Source organism: Callithrix jacchus, chromosome 17 (genome assembly GCF_049354715.1).
Source record: "Callithrix jacchus isolate 240 chromosome 17, calJac240_pri, whole genome shotgun sequence".
Lineage (NCBI taxonomy): Eukaryota > Metazoa > Chordata > Mammalia > Primates > Cebidae > Callithrix > Callithrix jacchus.
The window spans coordinates 35,289,580-35,313,177 of record NC_133518.1 but is presented as its reverse complement, the minus strand read 5'-3'; the positions used below and the strand labels follow the sequence as shown (position 1 = coordinate 35,313,177).

Genomic DNA, 23,598 nt, shown 5'->3' with positions numbered 1-23,598 from the left:
GCCTCTAAATATATACACAAACGATTGTATTTTTTCTTGTAGCAGAATACACACAACATAAAATTTTCCATTTTAATCATTTGTACAATTGAATAATATTAAGTACCTTCATATTGTTATGCAGCCATCACCACCATCCATCTCTAGAACTCTTTATCTTCCCAGACTGAAACTCTGTACCTGTTAAACAGTAACTCCCCATTTCCACTTTCCCCAGCCACTGGCAACCACCATTCTTTCTGTCTCTGAATTTGACTATTCTAGGTACTCATATAAGTGGAATTACCTGATATTTGTCCTGTTTCTGACTTATTTCATTTCCCATAATGTTTTCAAGGATTTTCCATGTTGTAGCATATATCAGAATGTCTTTAATTTTTCTGGCTGAATAATAGTCTTGTGTATTTTTACCACATTTTGTTTATTCATCTCTTAATGGATACAAGTTAGTTATACCTTTTGGCTATTATAAATAATGCTGCAATGAACATTGATACAAAAGTATCTGTTTGAGTCCATGGATTCAGTTCTGTTGGGTATATACTAAGGAGTGATATTGTTTCACTTTATGAGGAACCTGGATACTGTTGCAGTTATTGTATCATTTTACATTCCCACCAGCAATGCTCAGGGGTTCATATTTTTCCACATCTTTGTCAACACTTGTTGTATTGTGTTGTTTTGTTTTAATATGGCTATGCTAATGGGTATAAAGTGGTACCTTAATGTGGTTTTATTTGCATTTCGCTACTGGCTAATGATGTTCAGCATCTTTTCCTGTGTTTATTTTCCACTTGTATATTTTCTTTGGAAAATTATCTGTTCAAGTACTTTGCTTATTTTCAGTTGGGTTGTTTATCATTTTGTTCTTGAGGTACAGAAACAAATTTCTAAATTTGTTCTAAAACAATATTCTAAATGTTACATGATTTGCAAATATTTTTCCCATTCTGTCAGTTGTCTTGTCACTTTCTTGATAATGTCATTTTACATACAGAAATTTTAAATTTTGATACAGTCCAATTTACCTTTTTTCTTTTTTTTTTTTTGCTTATGGTATGAAGCACAAGCCAAAACTTTTTTTTTTTTGCTTATGAAGGAAGTTGAAGACAACCTCAGTAAATGGAAAAGCATCCCACATTCATGGATAGGAAGACTTAATATTGCTAAGATGTCAAGACTACTCAAAGCAGTCTACAAATTCAGCACAATTCTGATCAAAATTCCAAGAACTTTTTTACAGAAATGAAAAGTTTAAAATTTTGATTAAGTCCGTTTACCTTATAGTGTCATATCTAAGAATACATTGCTAAATCCAAGGTCATAAAGGTTTACCCCTGTTTTCTTCAAAATGTTTTATGGTTATAGCCAATATTTAGACTTTGATCAATTTAGAGTTGATTTTTATATATAGTATATATGAGATAGGGCTTCCGGTTTAATATTTTGCATGTGGAAATCCAGTTATCCCAGCACCATTTGTTGAAGAGATTGTTTTCTCATTGAATATCTTGGCACTGTCATCAAAAATAAATTGGCCATAGATGTATGGTCTTATTTATGGACTCTCAGGTACATTCCTTTGGTCTATATGATTATCCTTATGCCAGTCCTACACTATTTTGATTACTCTAGTTTTATAGTAAGTTTTGAAATTGAGAATTTTGAGTTCTCCAGATTTGTTGTTCTTTTTCAATATTTTAGTTATTCAGGGTCCTTTGCAATTCCATAATAATTTGAGAAAAATTTAAAGATAGTATTTTGTATTTCTGCAAAAATGTTAGTAGAATTTTGATAGGAATTGTGCTGAATTTGTAGATTGCTTTGGGTAGTCTTGATATCTTAACAATATTAAGTCTTCCAATTCATGAATATAAAATGCTTTTCCATTTATTGAGGTCTTCTTTGATTTCCTTCAGCAATGTCATGTAGTTTTCAGTGTACAAGTCTTTCACCTCCTTAGTTAGATTTATTTCTGTGTATTTTATTGTTTTAGATACTACTATAAATAGAATTCCTTTCTAAATTTCCTTTATGGATTTTTCATTGCTGGTGTGGAGAAACACAATTGATTTTTATGCACTGATCTTGTAACCTACAAGTTTGATGAATTTGTATATAGCTCTGGTAGCTTTTTGGTGGATTCTTAGGTATTTCCTATATGGCAGATTGTATTAGTCCGTTCTCACACTACTATAAGAAATACTAGAGACTGGGTAATTTATAAAAGAAAGGTTTAATTAACTCACAGTTTCACCTTGCTGAAGAAGCCTCAGGAAACTTACGATCATGGTGGAAGGCAAAGGAGAAGCAGACATCTTCTAGGGTGGCAGGACGGAGTGAGTGCGAGCAGGGGAAATGCCAGATGCTTATAAAACCATCAGATCTCATGAGACTCACTTCCATGAGAACACCATGGGGGAAACTGCCCCCATGATCCAATTACCTCCACCTGGTCCTGCCCCTAACACGTGGGGATTATGTGGATTATAATTCAAGATGAGATTTTGGGTGGAGACACAGACAAACTATATCACAGATCATGTCATCTGTGAATAGGTGTAGTTTTACTTCTTTCTTTCCAACATGGATTTCTTTTAATTCATTTTCTTGTGTAACTGCTTACAGAGCTTGCAGTGCAATATTGAATAACAGTGGTGACAGTGGCCATTCTACTTTGTTTTCGATTTTAAGGCAAAAATTTGCAGTCTTTAACCAGTGAGTATTTTAGCTGTGAGTTGTTGTTATTTTTTAATATAAAATGCCCTTTATCAAGTTGATGAAGTCCCCTACTATATAGGTTCATTTTTATGGCATGTGAATATCTACTTGTTCCAGCATTATTTGTTGAAAAGACTTTTCTTTCTCCCTTAAATCACCTTTGCTCTGTTGTCAGAGAGCAGTTGACTATATTTGTGTGAGTCTTTTTCTGGGATCTCTATTCTGTTCCATTTATCTATCTGTTTATTTGCTTACTAGTACCATACCACCTTGATTACTGTACTTTTGTTTTGTTTTGTTTTTTGTTGTGTTTTGTGATGGAGTCTTGCTCTGTCTCCCAGGCTGGAGTGCAGTGATGCAATCTTGGCTCATTGCAACCTTCACCTCCCAGGTTCAAGCAATTCTTCTGCCTCAGCCTCCCGAGTAACTGGGATTACAGGCATGTGCCACCATGCCTAGCTAATTTTTTTTTTTTTTTTTTTTTTTTTTGTATTTTTAGTAGAGACGGGGTTTTTCCATGTTAGCCAAGCTGATCTGGAACTCCTGACCTCAAGTGGTCTGGCTGCCTCAGTCTCCCAAAGTGCTGGGATTATAGGCATGAGCCATCATGCCTGGCTGATAACTGTATTTTATAGTAATTCTTAACATTGGGTAGTGTTAGTTCATTGACTTCATTATTTCAGTATGGTGTTGGCTGTTTTGATCTTTTGCCTTTCCATATACACTTGTGAACTAGTTTGTTGGTATCCAAAAATATAAATTGTTGAGATTTTGATTAGGATTGCATTGAATTTATAAATCAAGTTGGGAATCCCACTTGGTCATGGTGTGTAATTTTTTAATATACAGATATTCAGTTTTCTAGTATTTTGTTTAGGATTTATCATCTGTGTTCATAATAGTTACTAGTCAGTAGTTTTCCTTTCTTGTGATGTCTGTGTCTAGTTTTGAGACTTGGATAATAACTTTCTTGAGTGTTTGGTGGAATACACCAGTGAACCCATCTGGATATGGTGGTTGCTGTTTTAGAAAGTTATTCATTATTGGTTCAGGTTCTTTAATAGACTTAGGCCTATTCAGATTGTGTATTTCTTTTTATGTGGATTTTGACAGATTGTGCCTTTCTGAGTAATTAGTACGTTTTATCTGTTACCAGATTTGTAGGCATAGAGTTGTTTAGTATTTCTTTATTATTGTTTTCATATTCATAGGATTAATAGTGATGTCCTCTTTTCTAAAATTTTTGATGTTAGTAATTTGTATCTTTTGTCTCTTTTTCCTGGTTAACCTAGCTCTAGGTATTAATTTCATTGATCTTTTCATAGAACAATATTTTGGTTTCTTTGATTTTCTGTATTGATTTTCTGGTGTTTTTTTGTGTGTGTTCTTTTTTTTTTTTTTTGAGACAGGGTCTCGGTCTGTCACCCAGGCTGGAGTGCAGTGGTACAACCATGGCTAACTGCAGCCTCAACTTCCCAGGCTCAAGCAACCTTTCCACCTTAGCCTCCCAAGTAGCTGGAACTACAGGTGTGCACCACTGTGCCTGGCTAATTTTTTAAATTTTTTGTAGGGACGGCCTCACTGTGTTGCCAGGTCTGATCTTGAACTCCTGGCCTCAAGTGATCCTCCCACTTTGGCCTCCCAAAGTGCTGGAATTTACAGGCATGAGCCACCACACACAGCCTGATTTTCTGCTTTTACTTGCATTGATTTGTTCAATTTTTATTTCTTTTTTTCGGCCTACTTTGAATTTAGTTTGCTCTTTTTCTAGTTTCCTAAAGGTAAAGCTTCAATTAATTATTATTGATTTTAGATCTTTCTTCTTGGATTTATTATTACTATTACTGATTTTAGATCTTTCTTCTTTTCTAATATATGTGTTCAGTGCTTTAAATTTCCCTGTACTGCTTTCATTGCATCTCACAAGTTTTTATTGATATATAATAGTTGTACATATTTATGGGGGTACATGTTATATTTCAATACATGCATACAATATGTAATGACCAAATCAAGATAATTGGGATGTTCATCACCACAAGCAATTATCACTGTTTTGTGTGTAGGGAATAATTGAAAGCTTCTCATCTAGCTATTTGAAACATATAACATTGTTGTTAACTATAGTTGTCTTACCATGATATCAAAAACTAAAACTTATTCTTTCTATCTAACTGTTTTTGTACTCAGTAGCCACCCTCCCTTCACTGCCCTCTACCACCCTTCCCAGCATCTGGTAACCACCAATTTGCTCTCTATCTCCATGATATCCATTTTCTTAGTTCCCACATATGAGTGAGAACATGGGATATTTGTCTTTCTGGGCTTGGCTTATGTCATTTAGCATCATGTTCTGTAGTTCCATCTATGTTACTGCAAATAACAGTGTTTCATTTTTTTATGGCTGAATTCTATTGTCTGTATATGTACCACATTTTCTTTATCCTTTCATCCATTGATAGACACTTAGGTTGATTCCATATCCTGCTATTGTGAATAGTGCTGCAGTAAACATGGGAATGCAGATATCTTTTTGATATACTGATTTTCCTTTCTCTTGGACATTTATACAGCAGTGGGATTGCCGGATCATATGGTAGTTTCATTTTTAGTTTTTTGAGGAACCTCAATACTGTTTTCCATAGTGGCCATACTAATTTATATTCCCACCAGCAGTGTATGAAAGGTCCACTTTTTTCCAACACATCTCATGTTCTTCTTGCATTGTACAATCATTTCTTCCCGGTAGTATCCAAAGTCTTAACTCATTCCAGCATCAACTCAAAAATCCAAAGTCTAAGGTCTCATCTGAGACTCAAGGCACATCTCCTTCCACCTATTAGCCTATAAAATAAAAAACAAATTCTTAACTTCCAAGATACAATGGTGTTGCAGATATTAGGTAAACATTCCCATTCTGAAAAGGAGGAATTGGCCAAAAGAAAGGGGCAATAGGCCCCACACAAGTCTGAAATCCAGCAGGGCAGAAGTTAGACCTTAAAGCTCCAACATAATCCTTGAGTCTGTATCCTGCATCCAAGGAACACTGGTGCAAGGGGTGGGCTTCCAAGGCCTTGAGAAGCTCCATCACTGTGGCTCTCACAGGTTGGAGTCTGGTGCCTGTGCATATTCAATGCTGAGGGTTCAAGCTGCTGGTGGCTCTACCCTGCTTGAGTCTGGAGGGTAGCGGCCTTGTTCCCCTAGCTTCACCTAGCAGTGCCTTGGTAGGAGTCTGTGTTGGGAATCCAACCCCACATTTCTCCTAGCACTAGCAGAGTTTCTGTGTGGGGGCTATGTCCTATGGCAGACTTCTGCCTGGGACCCAGGCTTTGTAATACATCCTCTGAAATTTAGGTTGGAAGCTGCCAAGCTGTCTTCACTCTTGAATGCTGTACAACTACATCCTTAACACCACATGGAAGCCACCAAGGATTATAGCTGTGCTTTCCAGAGCAGTGCTCCAAACTGTACTGGGATCCTTTAGAGCTGAGGCTGGAGCTAGAGCAGCCAGGATGTAGGGACCAGCCTGTTAAGGTGGTGCAGGGCAGTGGCTCTGGAGGCCTGACCCACTAAACCATTCTTTCTTCCTAGGCCTCTGAGCTTGTGATGGGAGGGGCTGCCTTTTGAGACTTTTTTAAAAAATTGTCTTGGATATTAGCACTTGGCTTCCTTTTAGTATTGCTAATCTATCTAGCAAGTGGTTAGTTCATAGCCTACTTGTATTCCTCTATTGAAAATACTGTTTCCTTCTCTATCACATGGCTAGATTTTCTAAATTTTTCCAAATTTTTACACTCTGCTTCCCTTTTAAATAAAAGTTTCAACTTTAAGTAATTTCTTTGCTCCCATAATTGATCATAGGCTATTAGAAGCAGCCACATTACTGCTTGAGCACATTGCTGCTTAGAGACTTCTGCCAGATACCCTAAGTCATCACTCATAAGTTCAAACTTCCACAGATCCCTAGGACATTGACAGATGCATCCAAGTTCTTTGCTAGGGCATAACAAAGGTGGCCTTTATTCCAGTTTCCAATAACTTCTTTATTTACATCTGAGATGTTATCAGTATCAGCTTTTCATATTTCTATTGGCAGTTTGGTAATAGCCACTTACCAGTCTCTAAGAAGTTCCAAACTTTCTCTCATCTTCTTGTCTTCTTTCAAGACCTCCAGACTCTTCCAACATCTGCCTGTTCCAGCTGATTTTTGTATTTTTAGTAGAGATGGGGTTTCACTATGTTGACCAGGCTGGTCTTGAACTTCTGACCTCAAGTGATCCAGCTGCCTCGGCCTCCCAAAGTGCTGGAATTACAGGCGTGAGCTCCTTATCCAGTTCCAAAGCTGCCACCACATTTTCAGTATCTTTATAGCAACACTCTGCTCCTGGTATCAATTTTCTGTATTGGTCCATTCACAATGCCATAAAGAAGTACCTGAGGCTGGGCAATTTATAAAGAAAAGAGGTTTATTTGGCTCATGGTACTATGGGCTGTATAGGAAGTATAGTGCTAGCATCTGCTTCTAGTGAGGACCCCAGGAAGTTTCTAATCCTGATGGAAGGTGAAAGGCAGAGCAGGCATGTCACATGGAGAGCCCATATTTCAGCCCATGTTTCAGGGCTCTGTGAGCCCTGAAACAGAGAGAGAGGAGAAAGTTCTAGGCTCTTTTAAAACAACCAGATCTCATGTGAACTTGTAGAGTGTGAACTCAATACTGTAAGAATGGCACCAAGCCACTAATGAGGGATCTACCCCCATGACCCAGACACCTTCCACCAGGCCCCACCTCCAACATTGGAGATCACATTTCAACATGAGATTTGGAGGAGACAAATATCCAAACCATATTAGTAGCTATTGTAAATGAGACTACTTTCTTATTTTTCAGATTGTTTGCCATTGGCATATACAAATGCTACTGATTTTTGTATGTTGATTTTGTATCCTGCAACTTTACTGAATTTGCTATTACTTATAACAGTTTCTCTCTCTCTTCTTTTTTTTTTTTTTTTTTTTGAGATGGAGTCTAGCTTTCTCGCCCGGACTGGAGTGTAGTGGTGCAATCTCAGGTCACTGCAATTTCTGGCTCCCAGGTTCAAGCAATTCTCCTGCCTCAGTCTCCCAAGATTACAGGCACCCACCACCACACCCAGCTGATTTTTGTATTTTTAGTAGAGATGGGGTTTCACTATATTGACCAGGCTGGTCTTGAACTCCTGACCTCAAGTGATCCAGCTGCCCTGGCCTCCCAAAGGGCTGGGATTACAGGCATGAGCTACCACACCCAGCCTCTTAACAGTTTCTTGATGAGTTTTCTTTGGTTTTTAAAATATATAATCAAGTCATCTGTGAACAAGGTTAATATGACTGGAAAGGAAAGAAGTTCTTTTCTTCTTATTTTGAGACAAAGTCTTACTCTGTCACCCAGGCTGCAGTGCAGTGGCGTGATCCTGGCTCACTGCAACCTCTGCCTCCTGATTCTCCTGGCTCAGCCTCCTGAGTAGCTGGGATTACAGGCATGTGCCACCATGCCTGAGTAATTTTTTTTGTTTTTAGTGGAGATAGGGTTTCACCATGTTGGCCAGGCTAGTTTCGAACTCCTGACCTCAGATGATCTACCCAACTCTACCTCCCAAAGTGCTGGGATTATAGACATGAGCCGCTGCACCTGGCCGGAAGCCCTTTCTTTGTTTTTCTCGCTTAATTGCTTTGGGTAGGACTTTCAGTACTATATTGAATAAAAGTGGTAAAAATGGGCATTTTTGTCTTCAGATCTTACAGAAAAGGCTTTCAGGTTTTTTTTCTATTCAGAATGATGTTAGCTGTGGGTATGTCATATCTGTCCTTTATTTTGTGTTCTGTTCCTTCTCTACCCAGTTTTTTGATAGTTTTTATCATGAAGTGATATTGAATTTTATCAAATTCTTTTTAAACATATACTGAAGCTATATTTTTTTCTTTGATTCTGTTAAAGTGATGTATCATGTTTATTGATTTTTGTATTTAGAAACATCCTTACATCTCTAGGATGAATCCCTCTTGATCATGGTGAATGTATTTTTAACATGTGTTGAATTCGGAGTGCTGGTATTTTGTTGAGGATCTTTATGTCTGTGTTCATCAGTGATACTGGCCTCTAGTTTTCTCTCACTCTCTGTTTTTATTTTTATTTTTTGTCCTTGTCTGGTTCTGGTATCAGGGTAATGTTTGCCTCATAGAATAATTTTAGAAGTATTCTCTCCTCTTCAGTTTCTTAAAATAGTTTGAGTAAAGGTGTTGTTACTTTTTCCTTAAATGTTTGGTAGTTTTCTGCAGTGAAGCCAGCCAGCCCTGGGCTTTTCTTTGATGGGAGCCTTTTTATTATGCTTCAGTCTCATTACTTGCTATTGGTCTGTTCAGGCTTTCTATTTCTTTATGGTTCAGTCTTGATAGGTGTTATATGTCTACAAATTTGTCCGTTTTTTCTAGGTTATCTAATTTGTTGGCATATAGTTATTCATAAAATCTCTAATGATCATTATATTTCTAGGTACTGGTTGTAATGCTTGTTTTCATTTATACTTTACGTGTTTTCTCTTTTTTTTATTAGTCTAGCTAAAGATATGTGGCCTTATCGTTCCAAAAAACATTTTTTTCTTTCTTTCTTTCTTTTTTTTTTTTTGAGATGGAGTTTCGCTCTTGTTACCCAGGCTGGAGTGCAATGGCGCATTCTTGGCTCACCGCAACCTCTGCCTCCTGGGTTCAAACGATTCTCCTGTCTCAGCCTCCCAAGTAGCTGGGATTACAGGCATGTGCCACCATGCCCGGCTAAATTTTTTTGTATTTAGTAGAGACAGGGTTTCACTATGTTGGCCAGGATGGTCTCAATCTTTTGACCTCGTGATCCACCCTCCTCGGCCTCCCAAAGTGCTGGGATTACAGGCGTGAGCCACCACGCCCGGCCCACATTTTTTTCTTTCATTTACCTTTTGTATTTTTTCAGTTTCAATTTTATTTCTGCTCTGATCCATATTATTTATTTCTACAAATTTTGGATTTTATTTATTGTTATTTTTCTAGTTCCTTGAAGTGGATTGTTCAGTTGTTTATATGAAATTTTTCTTTTTTATTGATGGAGGCACTTACGGCTATGAACTTCTTACTTTGTATTGCTTTTGCTTGTCCCATAGACTTTGATATGCTGTTTCCATTTTCATTTGCCCAAAAAAAATTTAGATTTCCTTTTTAATTTCTTTATTGACCAATTTTTTACTCAGGAGCATGTTGTTTAATTTTCACTTATTTATAGTTTTCAAAGTTCTTTTTCTTTCTGTCTTTCTTTCTTTTAATACAGTGTCTAACTCTGTTGCCCAAGGCTGGAGTGCAGTTGCACAGTCTCAGCTCAGTGCAGCTTCCACTTCCCAAGCAGCTAGGAGTACAGGCATGCACTACCATGCCAAGCTAATTTTTTGTATTTTTTTAATAGAGATGAAGTTTCACCATGTTTCCCAACGCTGGTCTTGCACTCCTGGACTCAAGTGATCTGCCTGCCTTAGCCTCCCAGATTGCTGGGATTACAGGCATGAACCACCACACCTAGCCCAAAGTTGTTTTTTTTTTTTAAAGAATAAAAATCTGGTTTTATTCTACCATGGTCTAAAAAGATAGTTGATATAAGTTTGACATTTTTGAGTTTGCTGAGATTTGTTTTTTCTCCTAATGTGATCTGTCCTGGAGAATGTTTCATGTGTTGATGAGAAGAATGTATATTCCACAGAGTTGGATGAAATGTTTTGCAAATGTCAGTTATCATTATATAGTGATGTCTTTGGTCTCTTTTTATAGTGTTTATAGTTTATTTTATCTGATATAAATACAGCTATTCTTGCTCTTTTTTGTTTTCCAATTTCATGTAATCTCTTTTTCCACCCCTTTACTTTCAGTGTTTGTGTCTTTATAGGTGAAGTGTTTCTTACTGGCAGCATATCATTGGGTTCTGTTTTTCTATTCATTTTATCACTCTGTGTCTTTTAATTAGAACATTTAGTTCATTTACATTGTTATTATTGATAGGTAAGAACTTAATCCTGTCATTTTGTTGTTTGTTTTCTGGTTATTTTATAACTCCCTCTCCTCTCTCCTCCCCCTTCCCTTCCCCCTCCCTATGCCCTTCCCCCTCTCTTCTTTCTTTGTGATTTTATAATTTTCTCTGGTAGTATGTTTTAATTACTTGCTTTTTATTTTTAGTGTTACCTATTATAGGTGTTTTGCTTTGTGGTTATTATGAGGCTTTCAAAAGACATCTTATAAGTTATTCTGAATATATGAGAACTCAATGTTGATCACAAAGAAAAAAACAAAAAACTTTACATTGTTATTTCATCCCCCTGACACTCGTTTTGACCTTTCGTTGACACAATTTACATCTTTTTATATTACTTAACTTTTAACAGTTTATTATTTTATTTTAGTAGGTTTAGTCTTCATACTAGAGATACCAGCTACAGTATTAGATTTTCTAAATTTGTCTACCTACTTTTACCAATACTTTTATAACTTCAGGTATTTTTTTGTTGCATGTGTCTTTTGTTTCAGATTGAAGAACTAGCTTTGACATTTTTTATAAGATGAAATTCCTTTAGCTTTTGTTTGTCTTCAGAAGTTATTATCTCTCATTTATGGTCGAAGGATAGCTTTGCTGGGTATAGTAATCTCAATTGGCAGGGTTTTATTTTCTTTTTTTCCTTTAGCTTTTTAATATGTCATCCCACTCTTTTCAGTCATGTATGGTTTCCACTGGATGTCCAGATGACTTAGAGCTCTTTATATGTTATGCTGCTTCATTTTTTCCTGCTTTTAGACTTCCCTTTTTGGTTTTGCCCTTTAAGAATTTGATTAGTGTATGCCTTTGGGGTAGTCTTATTTGGGTTTAATCTCTTGGGTACTGTATTCTTTGCCCTTCCTATGCCTGGATATTTATTTTTTTCTATAGATCTGAAAAGTTTTGTGTTATTATTTCTTTGAATAAGCTTTCTACCCTTTGTTCTTTCTTAACTCTGTCTTGTAGGCCAGTGACTCTTAAATTTGCTCTTTTTAGGCTATTTTCTAGATCTCACATGTGTTCTTCCTTTTTATTCTCCTATGTGTCCTCTCTTTATGTATTTTCAAATTGTCCTTGAGCTCACTGATTCTTCTGCTTGATTAATTCTACTGTCAAAACCCTCATGCATTTTCAGTTCAGCCAATGTATTTCACAGTTCCAGGACTTCTATTTTTTAATTTTTTAAATCTCTTTGTTAAATTTTTCTGATTAAGTTTCTAAAGTTTTTTACTGTGCTATCTTGGAGTTCCCCAGATTTCTTCAAAATTGCTATTTTGAATTCTTGATCAGAGAGCTTACACATCTTTGTCTCAAGTTGGTAGGGTCAGTCACTAGCTCCTTGCTTTGTACATTCAGGAAGGTTGTGGTTCCCTGTTTGATGTTGTTTCTTACAAATGTCCATGTATGTCTTCACATTGATATGTTATTCTAGTTATTGCTGTCTGCCTTGGTTTGGTCTTTCAGGTGTGTATGTGGTTTGTTTTATTCCCTTAGACTTAGATCACTGCCTTCTTTTCAGCATTAGATGGCACCCTAAGCCCAGGTTTGCGTAGCTTTCACAAAAGTTTAGTGCACTTTCATCTTGGGTTAGGGGGATATTCAAAAGGGGATTCCCTGGCTGAGGTTGGCAGGGAAGGGAATTACCTAGGAGTTTGTGCCCAGAGGACCCATGGAATGTGACTTCTACTGCTGCTGATCTACTTTCTCTCTGATTTGGCATCTCCTTTGGCTGAGAGATAAAGAGCAGCCCCAGGTTTCCTTTGCTGGAGTTCCTAGCCCTACTTCCATGATTGTCCATAGCTGTCCTCAGATTTTTTTCCCAAAAGGCACTAGCAATGCTTCCTTGGGCTAAGGCAGGAATCACTTTCCTGCAAAGTAACCCTAGGTGGTGGAGAAGCTATCTGTCTACCTCAGTCTCAGTTTCTCCAGGATAGGAACCATGAGTCTCGGGAGACTTTTTTTATCCAGTGCCTAACAACTTAGGAGCGGAGCATCATGGATGAAGAAGTCCATTCTCTCTTCTACCCATAATTTTTCACTTCTTTGTGACACCAAGGATTGTCACAACCTCAGTTTTGAGTTCTGGAATATTGGTGGTGATAATGTTGTCACTGTATAGTTGTTTCTCATTTTTTTCAGATTGCCTCTATTCTGCTATTTTGGTAACTTCACTGCATTTTACAGATTTTGATATGTTGTATCCTTATTTTCAAAATATTTTTAAATTTCTCTTAAGATTTCTTCTTTGACCTACTTGTTATTCAGAAGTGTTTTTTTAAATCTCCACGTTTTGGAATTTTCCTGCTATTGGTATTTATATATTTCTAGTTTAACTCCATTGTGGTCTGAGTGGTAATATTGTATGATTTTTATTTTTAAAAAAATTGTTAAAGTATCCTTTATGCCCCAGAATGTGGTCTCTCAGTGGATGAATGTTCCATGTGAGCTTGAAAGGAATGTATATTCTACTTCTTGTTGGATGATGTACTCTGTATGTCAATTAAATCCAGTTGACTGGTACTGATGTTAAGTTCAACTGTATCCTTATTCATTTCCTGCCTGCTGGATCTGTCCATTTCAGATAGGGGGGTGTCGATGTCTCCAACTGTAATAGCAGATTCATCTGTTTCTCCTTGCAGTTCTATCAGTTTTTGCCTTATATATTTTGGCACTCTGTTATTAGGCGCATACACATTAAATATTGTGTGTGTCGTGTGCGCGCATGGGTTTTTTCTTTTGTTTTTTGTTGTTGTTGTTTTGAGATAGAGTTTTTTTACTCTTGCTCTGTCACCCAGGCTGAAGTACAATGGCACGATCTCGGCTCACTGCAGCCTCTGCCTCCTGGGTTCAAGCAATTCTCCTGCCTCAGCCTCCCGAGGAGCTGGGACTACAGGTGCACACCACCATGCCCAGCTAGTATTTGTATTTTTTAGTAAAGACAGAATTTCACTATGTTGGGCCAGCCTGGTCCAACTGCTGACCTAAAGTGATTCACCCACCTCGCCCTCCCAAAGTGCTAGGATTACAGGCATGAGCCACCACTCCTGGCCATATTGTTACTTTTTTTTGGAGAATTGATCCCTTTATTATTATGTAATTTCTCTCTTTATCTGTAATGATTTTTCTTGCCCAGATGTCTGCTCTATCTGAAAATATGCTTGCTTTAACATTTTTTGGATTGGTGTTACATGATATTCTTGTCAATATCTTTGCTTTGAATCTATGTGTCTTAATTTTTTTAACTCTATTAAAATACTGAGTTTTATTTCACATGTATATTTTTGCCTCACCACCATTTCCATGTCTGACCACCACTACTACTATGTCCTATCATAACATTCCATACATACTGAAAACCAAGCAAAGGAAAGAGTTCCAACTTTAAAAACAGGCATTTTGGACAACACATTCTTGGCAATGGAACCTGGACAACATTTATCAAACACAATAGGGAAAGTCCTCACTCTGCATTATAAAAAGGACAGTCAGATATCAACTGTTACGGAAATGAAATAAGATGAAATAATTTTAACAAATTGTTTAAACTGTTTTCCTAAAGAGACTTCTTCCACTGACAGAGATCTTGAATAGCCTTCTGGTCAGTCATCCAGAAGCAATTCTTCACATAATTGATGAACTGCTTGCATTTTAATGTCTTCTGCAGAACTAGGTCCTTTTGGTATTTTAGTAGTTTTTTCCTGTTTTTTGAAGGATTCTTGTCCTTTTGATCTTGGTGTTGATGGTTTTGAGTTTTTTCCATTCCAATTTGACTTTTGTGCATTTTTGGCTGGAGTATCTCATATAGATTACTTCACTGGCATTTTTTCTTCAGTTTCCTCATCATCAAAATCATCATTGGCATCTTCATCATCATCATCATCATCTTCATCAGTGGCAAGTTTTACTTTTTTCTGTGGAACCTGGCTACCACCTCCAGGGGCAGATTGCTTTCCATATATACTTATGAGTTTCATACTCCTCCTCTTCATCTTCTGACTTTGCTTCTTCCTTCTCTGACTCTGCATCTTCCTCCACAGCTACTAAGTGCTGTCCACTAATAAGCAATGGCCCCAAACCACACTTCAACTGTAGGATCACTGGAGGTGTTATTTCAAGGCCCCCAAGGGAGACCATTGGCTGTACAAACATTTTCAAAGTTGCCAGTGTTACTTTAATTGGACTGCCTTCGTAATTCGTTGCCTCTGCTTCAGCAATGTGCAATTCATCCTTTGCACCAGCCCCTGAACTGGCCATTCTTAAAGATAACTGGTGCTCATTTTCATCATTATCAACCTAAAGTGATAATCTTTTTTGGCCTTTCAGAACTAACTGAAAAGATAGTTCTGGGGCCTCAGGGGGCTAATGTCCATGTCCACCGGGGTGGTGGCATGCACTTAGGTGGTAGAGGAGGCAAATGGAGATAAATGACTGCAGCCCCAGAGAACAGCTGCACAGGACAGAATCACAGCAGGGATGTGTCTTAATATTTAAAGTGGTTTCTTTTTGAGAAAATATAGCTGATCTTATTTTTTTAATCTGATCCATTCTGGCAATCTGTCTTTTAATTAGTGTATTCAGGACATAGACATCTAAAGTGATTATGAATATAGTTAGATTAATAGCTATTATATTTATCATTGTTCTGTATTTGTTGCCCTTGTTTCTGTTTTTGTTTTACTTTTTTTTTCACAATTTGTGGTTTTAATTAAGCATTTCATATGATTCCACTTTCCTTTCTTAGCATATTAATATTATTTATGTATGTGTGTTTTCTTTTTTAGTGGTTGCCCTAGGGCTTGCACTGTATATTTACAACTAATCCAATTTGACTTTCAAATAACACTATACTTCTTCATGGGTAGTACAAGTTCCTTATAATAACAGAATATTCCTAATTTCTACCCTCCATCCCTTGTATCGTTGCTGTTATTCATTTCACTTATACATACATACATACATACATAGCATACATAATTTATTATTGCTGTTATTATTTTGAACAAACTGCCATTCGTTTGTTCACAAGTAAAATCAAGTAAGAATAAGAAAAGTAGAAGTTTTTATTTTAATTTTACTTATTTCTTCTCCAGGACTCTTCCTTCCTTTATGTAGATCTAGTTTCTAACCCATGTCATTTTTCTTCTAAAGAACTTCTTTTAACATTTCTCACAAATCAGTTCTGTTGGTAAAAATTACCTCAAATTATGTTTATGAAAGTTTTTATTTTTTCTTCATCTTTTTTTGCTTGCATTTTTTATTGTGGTACAAAAAACACTTAATAAATTCACAATCTTAACCATTTTTAAGTGTACAGTTCAATAGTGTTAGGTATATTCACAGTATTGTGCAACTGATCTCTAGCATTTTTTAAATCTTATAACAGTAAGACTCTGTACTCACTAAACACTAATAATTCCCTCCTCATCATCCCTCCAGCCCTTGCTAACCACATTTCTGCTTTTTCTTTTCTATGATTTGACTACTTTAGATACTTTTTATGAGTGGATTCATACAGCATTTGTCCTTTTGCAACTGGCATATTTTGACTAGCATAATGCCCTCACGGTTCACCTATGTTGAGGCATGTGACAGAATATTCTTTTTTTTTTTTTGAAGATTTCATACTATTCTATTTTATGTATATACCATATTTTCCTTTTCCATCTGTTGTCAATAGACATTTAGATTGTTTTCACTCTACCCCTTGTCTATTTTACTCTACCCCTTCAGTGAACATGGGTGAAAATTTATCTTTTAGATCCTGCTTTGAATTATTTTTGGATATATATCTAGAAGTAGAATTGCTGAATCATATTCTAACTGTACTTTTAATTTTTGAAGTATCTCTACTGCTCTCCGTACTACCTGCACCATTTTACATTCCCATCAGCAGTGCACAAGGGCTCACCACATGCTCAACATTTATATTCTGCTCTTCTGATAGTGACCATTCTAGTGAGTATGAGTTGATGTCTCATTGTTTTGATTTGCATTTCCCTGATGATTAGTGATGACAAGCATCTTTTCAAGTATTTATTGGCTAGTCGTATATCTTCTTTGGAGAGTTTTCTATTGAAGTCATTTTCTCATTTTTAAATTAGGTTATTTATTTATTTATTTACTGTTGAGTTTTAGAAGTTCCTTATATAGTCTGGATATTAACCCCAAATCGGATACATGAGTTGCAATTATTTTTGCCCAGTCCATAATTTGATCGTGTCTGTTTATGCACAAAAGTTTCCCATAGTTCCATTTGCCTATTTTTTTCTTTTGTTCCTTGTGCTTATGGTGTCACTTCTGAGAAATAATTCTCAAATCCAGTATCATGAACTTTTTCCTCTGTATTTTTTTCTAGAAGTTTAATAGTTTTAGGCCTTATGTTTACGTCTTTAATCCCTTTTGAGTTAATTTTATGTATGATATAAGTTAATGTCCAGCTTAATTTTTATTTTACTTATTTTTGCATGTGGATATCCCAGTTTTCCCAGCACCATTTGTTAAGGAGACTGTCTTTTATTCACTGTAGTCTTGGCATCCTTGTCAAAAATCATTTGGCCATATATATAAGGGTTTATTCCTAGACTCTTAATTCTGTTCCATTGGTGTATATATCTATCTTTATACCATACCATCTTAATTATTGCTGTGTAGAATGTTTTGAATCAGAGTTAGAAATGAGTCTTCTAACTCTGTTCTTTGTCAAGATTGTTTTGGCTATTCATAGTCCCTTGAGAATTTTAGGATGCTGTTTTCTGTTTCTGCAAAAAATGTAATTGGTATTTTGATAAGAAGTACATTGAATTTTTAGATCACTGTGGGTAGCATGGACAGTGTGACAATGTCAAGTCTTACAATCCATGAGCCTGGAATATCTTTCCATTTATTTCTATCTTCTTTGATTTCTTGTAAGAAATCAAAGTAGTGTAGTGTAGTGTGGTGTAGTATAGTGTAGTGTAGTGTAGAAATCTTTTACCTTCTTAGTTGAGGTCATTCCTATTTTATCCTTTTTGTTGCTATAGTAAATGGAATTGTTTTCTTAATTTCTTTTTTTTCAAGCTCCTTTGGTTGGGGGATAATTTCCTTTGTAAATTGATTGTTAGTGTATAGAAATGCAGTTTCTAAACTTTGATTTTGCATCCTGTAACTTTGCTGAATTTACTAATTTTAACAGTTTTTATAAAACATGTCATCTGTGAAGGGAACTGATTTTACTAATTTTCCAATCTATGTTTTCTATTTCATTTTGTTGTCTAATTGCTCTGGATAGACCTCCTAGTACTGTGTTGAATAGTAGTGGTGTGGGCATCCTTGCCTTATTCCTGATCTTAGAGGGAAAGTTTCAGTCTTTGTTGACTGTGATATTAAATGTAGCCTTCTCATATATGAATTTTATTATGCTGAGGTACTTTTTTTCTGTTCCTAGTTTATTGAGTGTTTGTATCATGGATTGTTGAATTTTGTCTGCATCAATTGGAATGATCATGTGGTTTTGTCCTTCATCTTGTTAATGTGGTGTATTAAATAGATTTATTTTTACATGTTGAACCATCCTTTCATTCCATGAATAAGTCCCACTGGTCATGGTGTATAATCCTTTTAAGGTACTGTTGTATTCAGTTTACTAGCATTTTGTTGAGGATTTTCATATCAGTATACTTAAGAGGTATTTGGCTGCAGTTTTATTTTCTTATATGTTTGTCTCATTTGGTATTCAGGTAATTCTGAACTCACAGAATGAGTTTGGAAGTGTTTCAGTTCTTTGAAAGACTTTGAGAAGGATTAGTGTTAGGTCTTATTTAAATGTTTGAAGGACTTCTCCAGTGAATTTATCTGGTTCTGGCCTTTTTTGTTGTTGTTTCTGGGAGGGTTTTATTATTATTATTATTACTGTTTCAGTTCTTTACTAGTTATAGGTATATGTTCACATATCTACTCTAGTAATAAAAATATGTTCACATATATTTCTACATGATTTAATATTGGTAGGCTATATGTTTCTAGGAATTTGTCCATTTCTTCTAGATTATCTGGTTTGATTGTAATTTAATAGAAGTCTCAAAATTCTTATTATTTCTGTGACATCAGTTGAACATCTTCTCTTTTCTTTCTGATTTTAGTTATTTCAGTCTTCTTTCCATTTTAGTTATTGCAACTAAAGATTTGCTGATTTTGTTCATCTTTTCAAAATACCAACTATTGGTTTAATTGTATTTTTTCTATCTTTTCTCCTATTTGTTTTATTTATGGCTGCTCTGATCTTTGTTATTTTCTTCCTTCTAGATGTGGATTTTGTTTATCTTCTTTATTCCTTTAAGTGTAAGGCTAAGTTGTTGATTTGAGGTCTTTCTTCCTGTTAATACTGCTTTGTTGCATTCCATCAGTTTCGGTATGCTGTGTTTTCATTTTATCTCCAGATATTTTTTAAATTCCCTTGTGATTTCTTCTTTGACTCATTGGTTGTTTTACACTGCATTGCTTAATTTCCACACATTTGTGGATTTGCTTGTTCTTCTGCTATTGATTTATAGTTTCATTGTGCTGAGATTGGAGAATTTATTTGTACGACTTCAATTTTCTTATATTTAAGGCTCGTTTTGTGACCTAACATGTAGTTTCTGTTGGAGAATATTACATGTGCACTTGAGAAGAAATGTGTATTCCCTGTTGTTGGGTGGAGTGTTCTGTATGTTTGTTAGTTCCAATTGGTCTAAAGAGTCATTCAAGTCATCTGTGTCTTCTGTTTGATCTTCTGTCTTGTTGTTCTATTCTTACTGAAAGTGAGGTATTGATGTGGCCTGTTAGTACTGTGTTGCTGCTCATTTATTCCTTCAGTTCTTTAAAAAAAAATTTTTTTTAGATGGATTTTCAATCTTTTGCCCAAGCTGGAGTGAAGTGGTGCAATCTTGGCTCACTGCATCCTCCTCCCCCTGGGTTCAGGTGATTCTCCTGCCTCAGCCTCCTGAGTAGCTGGGCTTATAGGCACCTACCACTATGCCTGGGTAACTGTATTTTTAGTAGAGATGGGGTTTCACCATGTTGACCAGGCTGGTCTTGAACTCCTGAGCTCGGGTGATCCACCCATCTTGGCCTCCCAAAGTGCTGGGATTACAGGCACGAGCCACCGTGCCTGGCCATCTTCCTTCAGTTCTGTCAATGTTGCTTCACATATCCCACTGCTTTGATGTTAGATGTATATGTATTTATTGTTATATCTTTTTGGTGAATTTACCATTTTGTCATTATATAATATCTCCCTTTTTCTCTTATGATAGTTTTTTTTTCCCCTTAAAGTCTATTCTATCTGATATATGTATGGCTAGTTCTGCTCTCCAGTTTCTCATTTGGATAGAATACCTTTTTCCACCTTTTCACTTTCAGCCAATGTGTTTTTAGATATAAAGTGAGTTTCTTGTAGGCAGCTTACAGTTGGATCTCAAATTTTTTAGCCATTCAATCAATCTATGTCTTGGTATGGTTTATCTTTTTACGTTTAAAATAATTACTGATAGGAAAGGATTTGGTATTACTTTGGTGTGTTTAATCCTTTTATGTTTAAAGTAATTACTGATAGGAAAGGATTTAGTATTAATTTTGTTCATTGTTTTTTTGTCTGTCTTACAGCTTTGTCTTTCCTCTCGCTGTGTTTGTTTTTTGTTGATTTTTTTCTAGCCATGTTTTGATTTCATTATTTCCCTTTGTATGTATTCTACAGATACTTTCCTCATAGTTACTCTTGTAATTACATAAAACATCTTAAAAGTTCTAATGATCTATTTTAAACTGACAAATTTTAAATATTTAACATCACGTACAAAGTAACATCACATACAAAAAGCATGCTCCTTTATATATCTCTCTGCATCCCATTTTATATTATAGATCATTAAAATTGCCTGTTTTTACATTGCTTATCACTTAATATAGATTGATAATTACTTTTTATGCTTTTAAAAAAATTCTGGGCCAGGAGTGGTGGCTCATGCCTGTAATTGCATCCCATCCCTTTGGGAGGCCAAGGTGTGCAGATAACTTGAGTTCAGGAGTTTAAGACCAGCCTGAGCAACATGGTGAAACCTCAGATCTACAAAAAACACAAAAATTAGCCAGGCATGGTGGCAAGTGCCTGTAGTCCCAGCTTCTTGGGAGACTGAGGCAAGAGGAAGGCTTGAGCCTGGGAGGCAAAAGTTGCAGAGAGTCAAGATCATGCTACTGCATTCCAGCATGGTGACAGAGCCAGTTCCTGTCTAGAATAAAAAAAATTCAATACCAGATTTATAAGTGACTTACTCACCTACATTACAATCATACAGGTTCTAAATTTGTCTATTTATTTACCTTTGCCTGGGACTTAGGTTTTTATTAATATATGGGTTTTTTGTTCCTGTTAATCATCTTTTCACTTCAACTTATAGGTGCCCTTTCGGAATTTCCTATAGAATATTTCTAGTAGTGGTGATAAACTCCCTCAAATTTTATTTGTAAAAGTCTTAATTTCTTCCTTTTTTTAAAAGGGCACTTTTACTAAACATAGCATTCTTGATTGGCACTGCTTTTCTTTCTGTACTTTGAATACATCATCCCACTTCCTAGCCTGCAGGGTTTCTGCTGCTAAGTCTGCTTAGAATCTAATATAAGCTCCTTTGTATGTACTTGGTTGCTTTTTTTTTTTTTTTTTTTTTTTTTCTGCTTTCAAGATCTCTGTCACTAGACAGTTTAATTATAATATGATGATATGTCTCAGTGTTGATCCCTTTAGATTTATTCTGGTTGGAATTATCTGAGATTCTTGAATTTGTATATCTATTTCTCTCAGATTTGGGAAATTTCTGACCATTATTTCTTTAAATAGGTCCTCTACCCCTTTCTTGATTCTCCTTCTGAGGTTTCCATAATGCATGTTTTCTTCTATTTGATGCTGTAATTCCCTCAGATTCTCTTCATTTTTCTTCATTCTTTTTTTCTTTTTGCTCCTCTTCCTTTATTTTTTCTTCTTGCTTTTTTTGGGATTTATCCTGCTTTGTGTTCTCTGAACTTTCTGGATCTGTGGTGGGGTGTCTGAAACTAGTTTCAGGAAATTCCCAGTCGTTATTACTTTATTTATTGCTTCTGTTCTTTTCTCTTTTAATTTTCTTGATGTTTCAATTATGCATGTGTTACATTTTCTGTAGTTGTTCCACATTGTTGGATATTGTTCTTTTTTTTTCAGTCTTTTTTCTCTTTGCTTTTTAGTTGTGTAGGTTTCTACTGACATGTGCTTTAAGCTCAGAGATACTTTTCTTAAGCTTTGTCCAGTATACTAATGAGCCAATCGAATGCATTCATTTTGTTACAGTGTTTTTGATCTCTAGCACTTCTTTTTAATTCTTTCTTAGAATTTCCATCTCCCTGCCTACATTATCCAACCATTGTTGCATGTTGCCTAATTTTTCCAGTAGTGCCCTTAGAATATTAACTGTGGTTGTTTTAAATTCCTGATCTGATAATTCCAACATTCCTGCCATATCTGACTGTGTTTGTGATATCTGTTCTGTTTCTTCAAGCAGTGGTTTTGCCTTTTAGTATGCTTTGTTAATTTTTTCTTGAAAGTTGGACATGATGTACTGGGTGGAAAGAATTGCAGTAAATAGACCATTAGTCTATTGGTAGTAAATAGACCTATGTAAATTAGTCTGTTGCAGTAAACAGACCATTAGTCCTGTGGTAGTGAGGTATAGTTCTATAATTTTATGATTATATATCAACCTTTTAAAAAAATTAGGACAGAGTAAAGCTCTCACTCTGGTACCCAGCCTAGAATGCAGTGGCATGATCTTCACCCACTGCAGCCTCTACCTCCTGTGCTCATAGCTGGGACTACTGGCACACAGCACCATGCCCAGCTAATTTTTTTTTTTTTTAAGAAATGGGGTCTCTCTGTGTTGCCCAGGCTGTTCTTGAGCATCTGTCATCAACTGCTCCTCCCACCCCAGCTTCCCAAAGTGTTGGGATTATAGACGTGAGCCACCATGCTTGGCCTGTTAGTCTTTAAGTGAGCCTGTGGCCCTAGGTCCGAACTTCACAAGTGACCTTCACTTCTTTTCCCAGAATTAGGTGGGACCAGATGGCTGGAGAGCGCTGGAGTTGGGTATTTTCTGTTCCATATAGAAAGTTAGAGCTAGCTGGAGTTGGGTTTTGCCCTGGAGTTGGTCAGTTAGATTCTAAAACCACAGTAGATTATGATCTGGTAAAATATTTTTTCTTGGGGGAAGGCCTTGTTCAGAATAGAATGTGTCTCCCCATTACCCCCAATACCTGAGATTTTTCCTGGTGGAGCTCCAGGAGGTAAAACTCACGAAAGCACTGGGTCCCCTGGAAGTTTTTAACTCTCAAAATTGTCCACACTGAGTCTATGGCAATTTGTTTATTACAGTTCAGGCTTTGCTACCAGTACTGGTTCTTGTGGTGGTTTTCTACTCAGGGTTTCTGCTAAGTTGTGACTCTCTGTATCTGCCATCTGTCAGAAAAGGGAGTATTTCTCAGTTCTTCTAAAGGAATACTTTTCAGAAGGGCCACAAAGCAATGAAATAACTGAGGATGCAGGTTGGGTGAGGAATTACTACCATGGCTATGGGTCCTAAGAAATCAGTGCTTTCCTGAGTTATTTGAAAAGGAACTATTTTATTACCGCATGTCCAGAGATAAAGATCCTAAGGTCTGTACTGCTGTGACTGAAGGAGACTGAGAGAGTTGGTGCTATAGGTTGGTCTGTATCATGGCACTCTTTTTTTAATTTGCCTGTAGCTGTAATCGCTCAGGAG

The 23,598-nt window shown here is 36.2% G+C and overlaps 1 protein-coding gene and 1 pseudogene across 2 annotated transcripts in view; one reads left to right on the top strand and one right to left on the bottom strand.

Annotated features, from left to right (window-relative positions):
• RNF13 (ring finger protein 13) overlaps nt 1-23,598 on the top strand; it is a 183,667-nt gene that overhangs the window by 143,509 nt on the left and 16,560 nt on the right. The gene's annotated exons all lie outside the window — the stretch shown is intronic.
• LOC144579902 (nucleophosmin pseudogene) lies at nt 14,228-15,194 on the bottom strand (annotated as a pseudogene).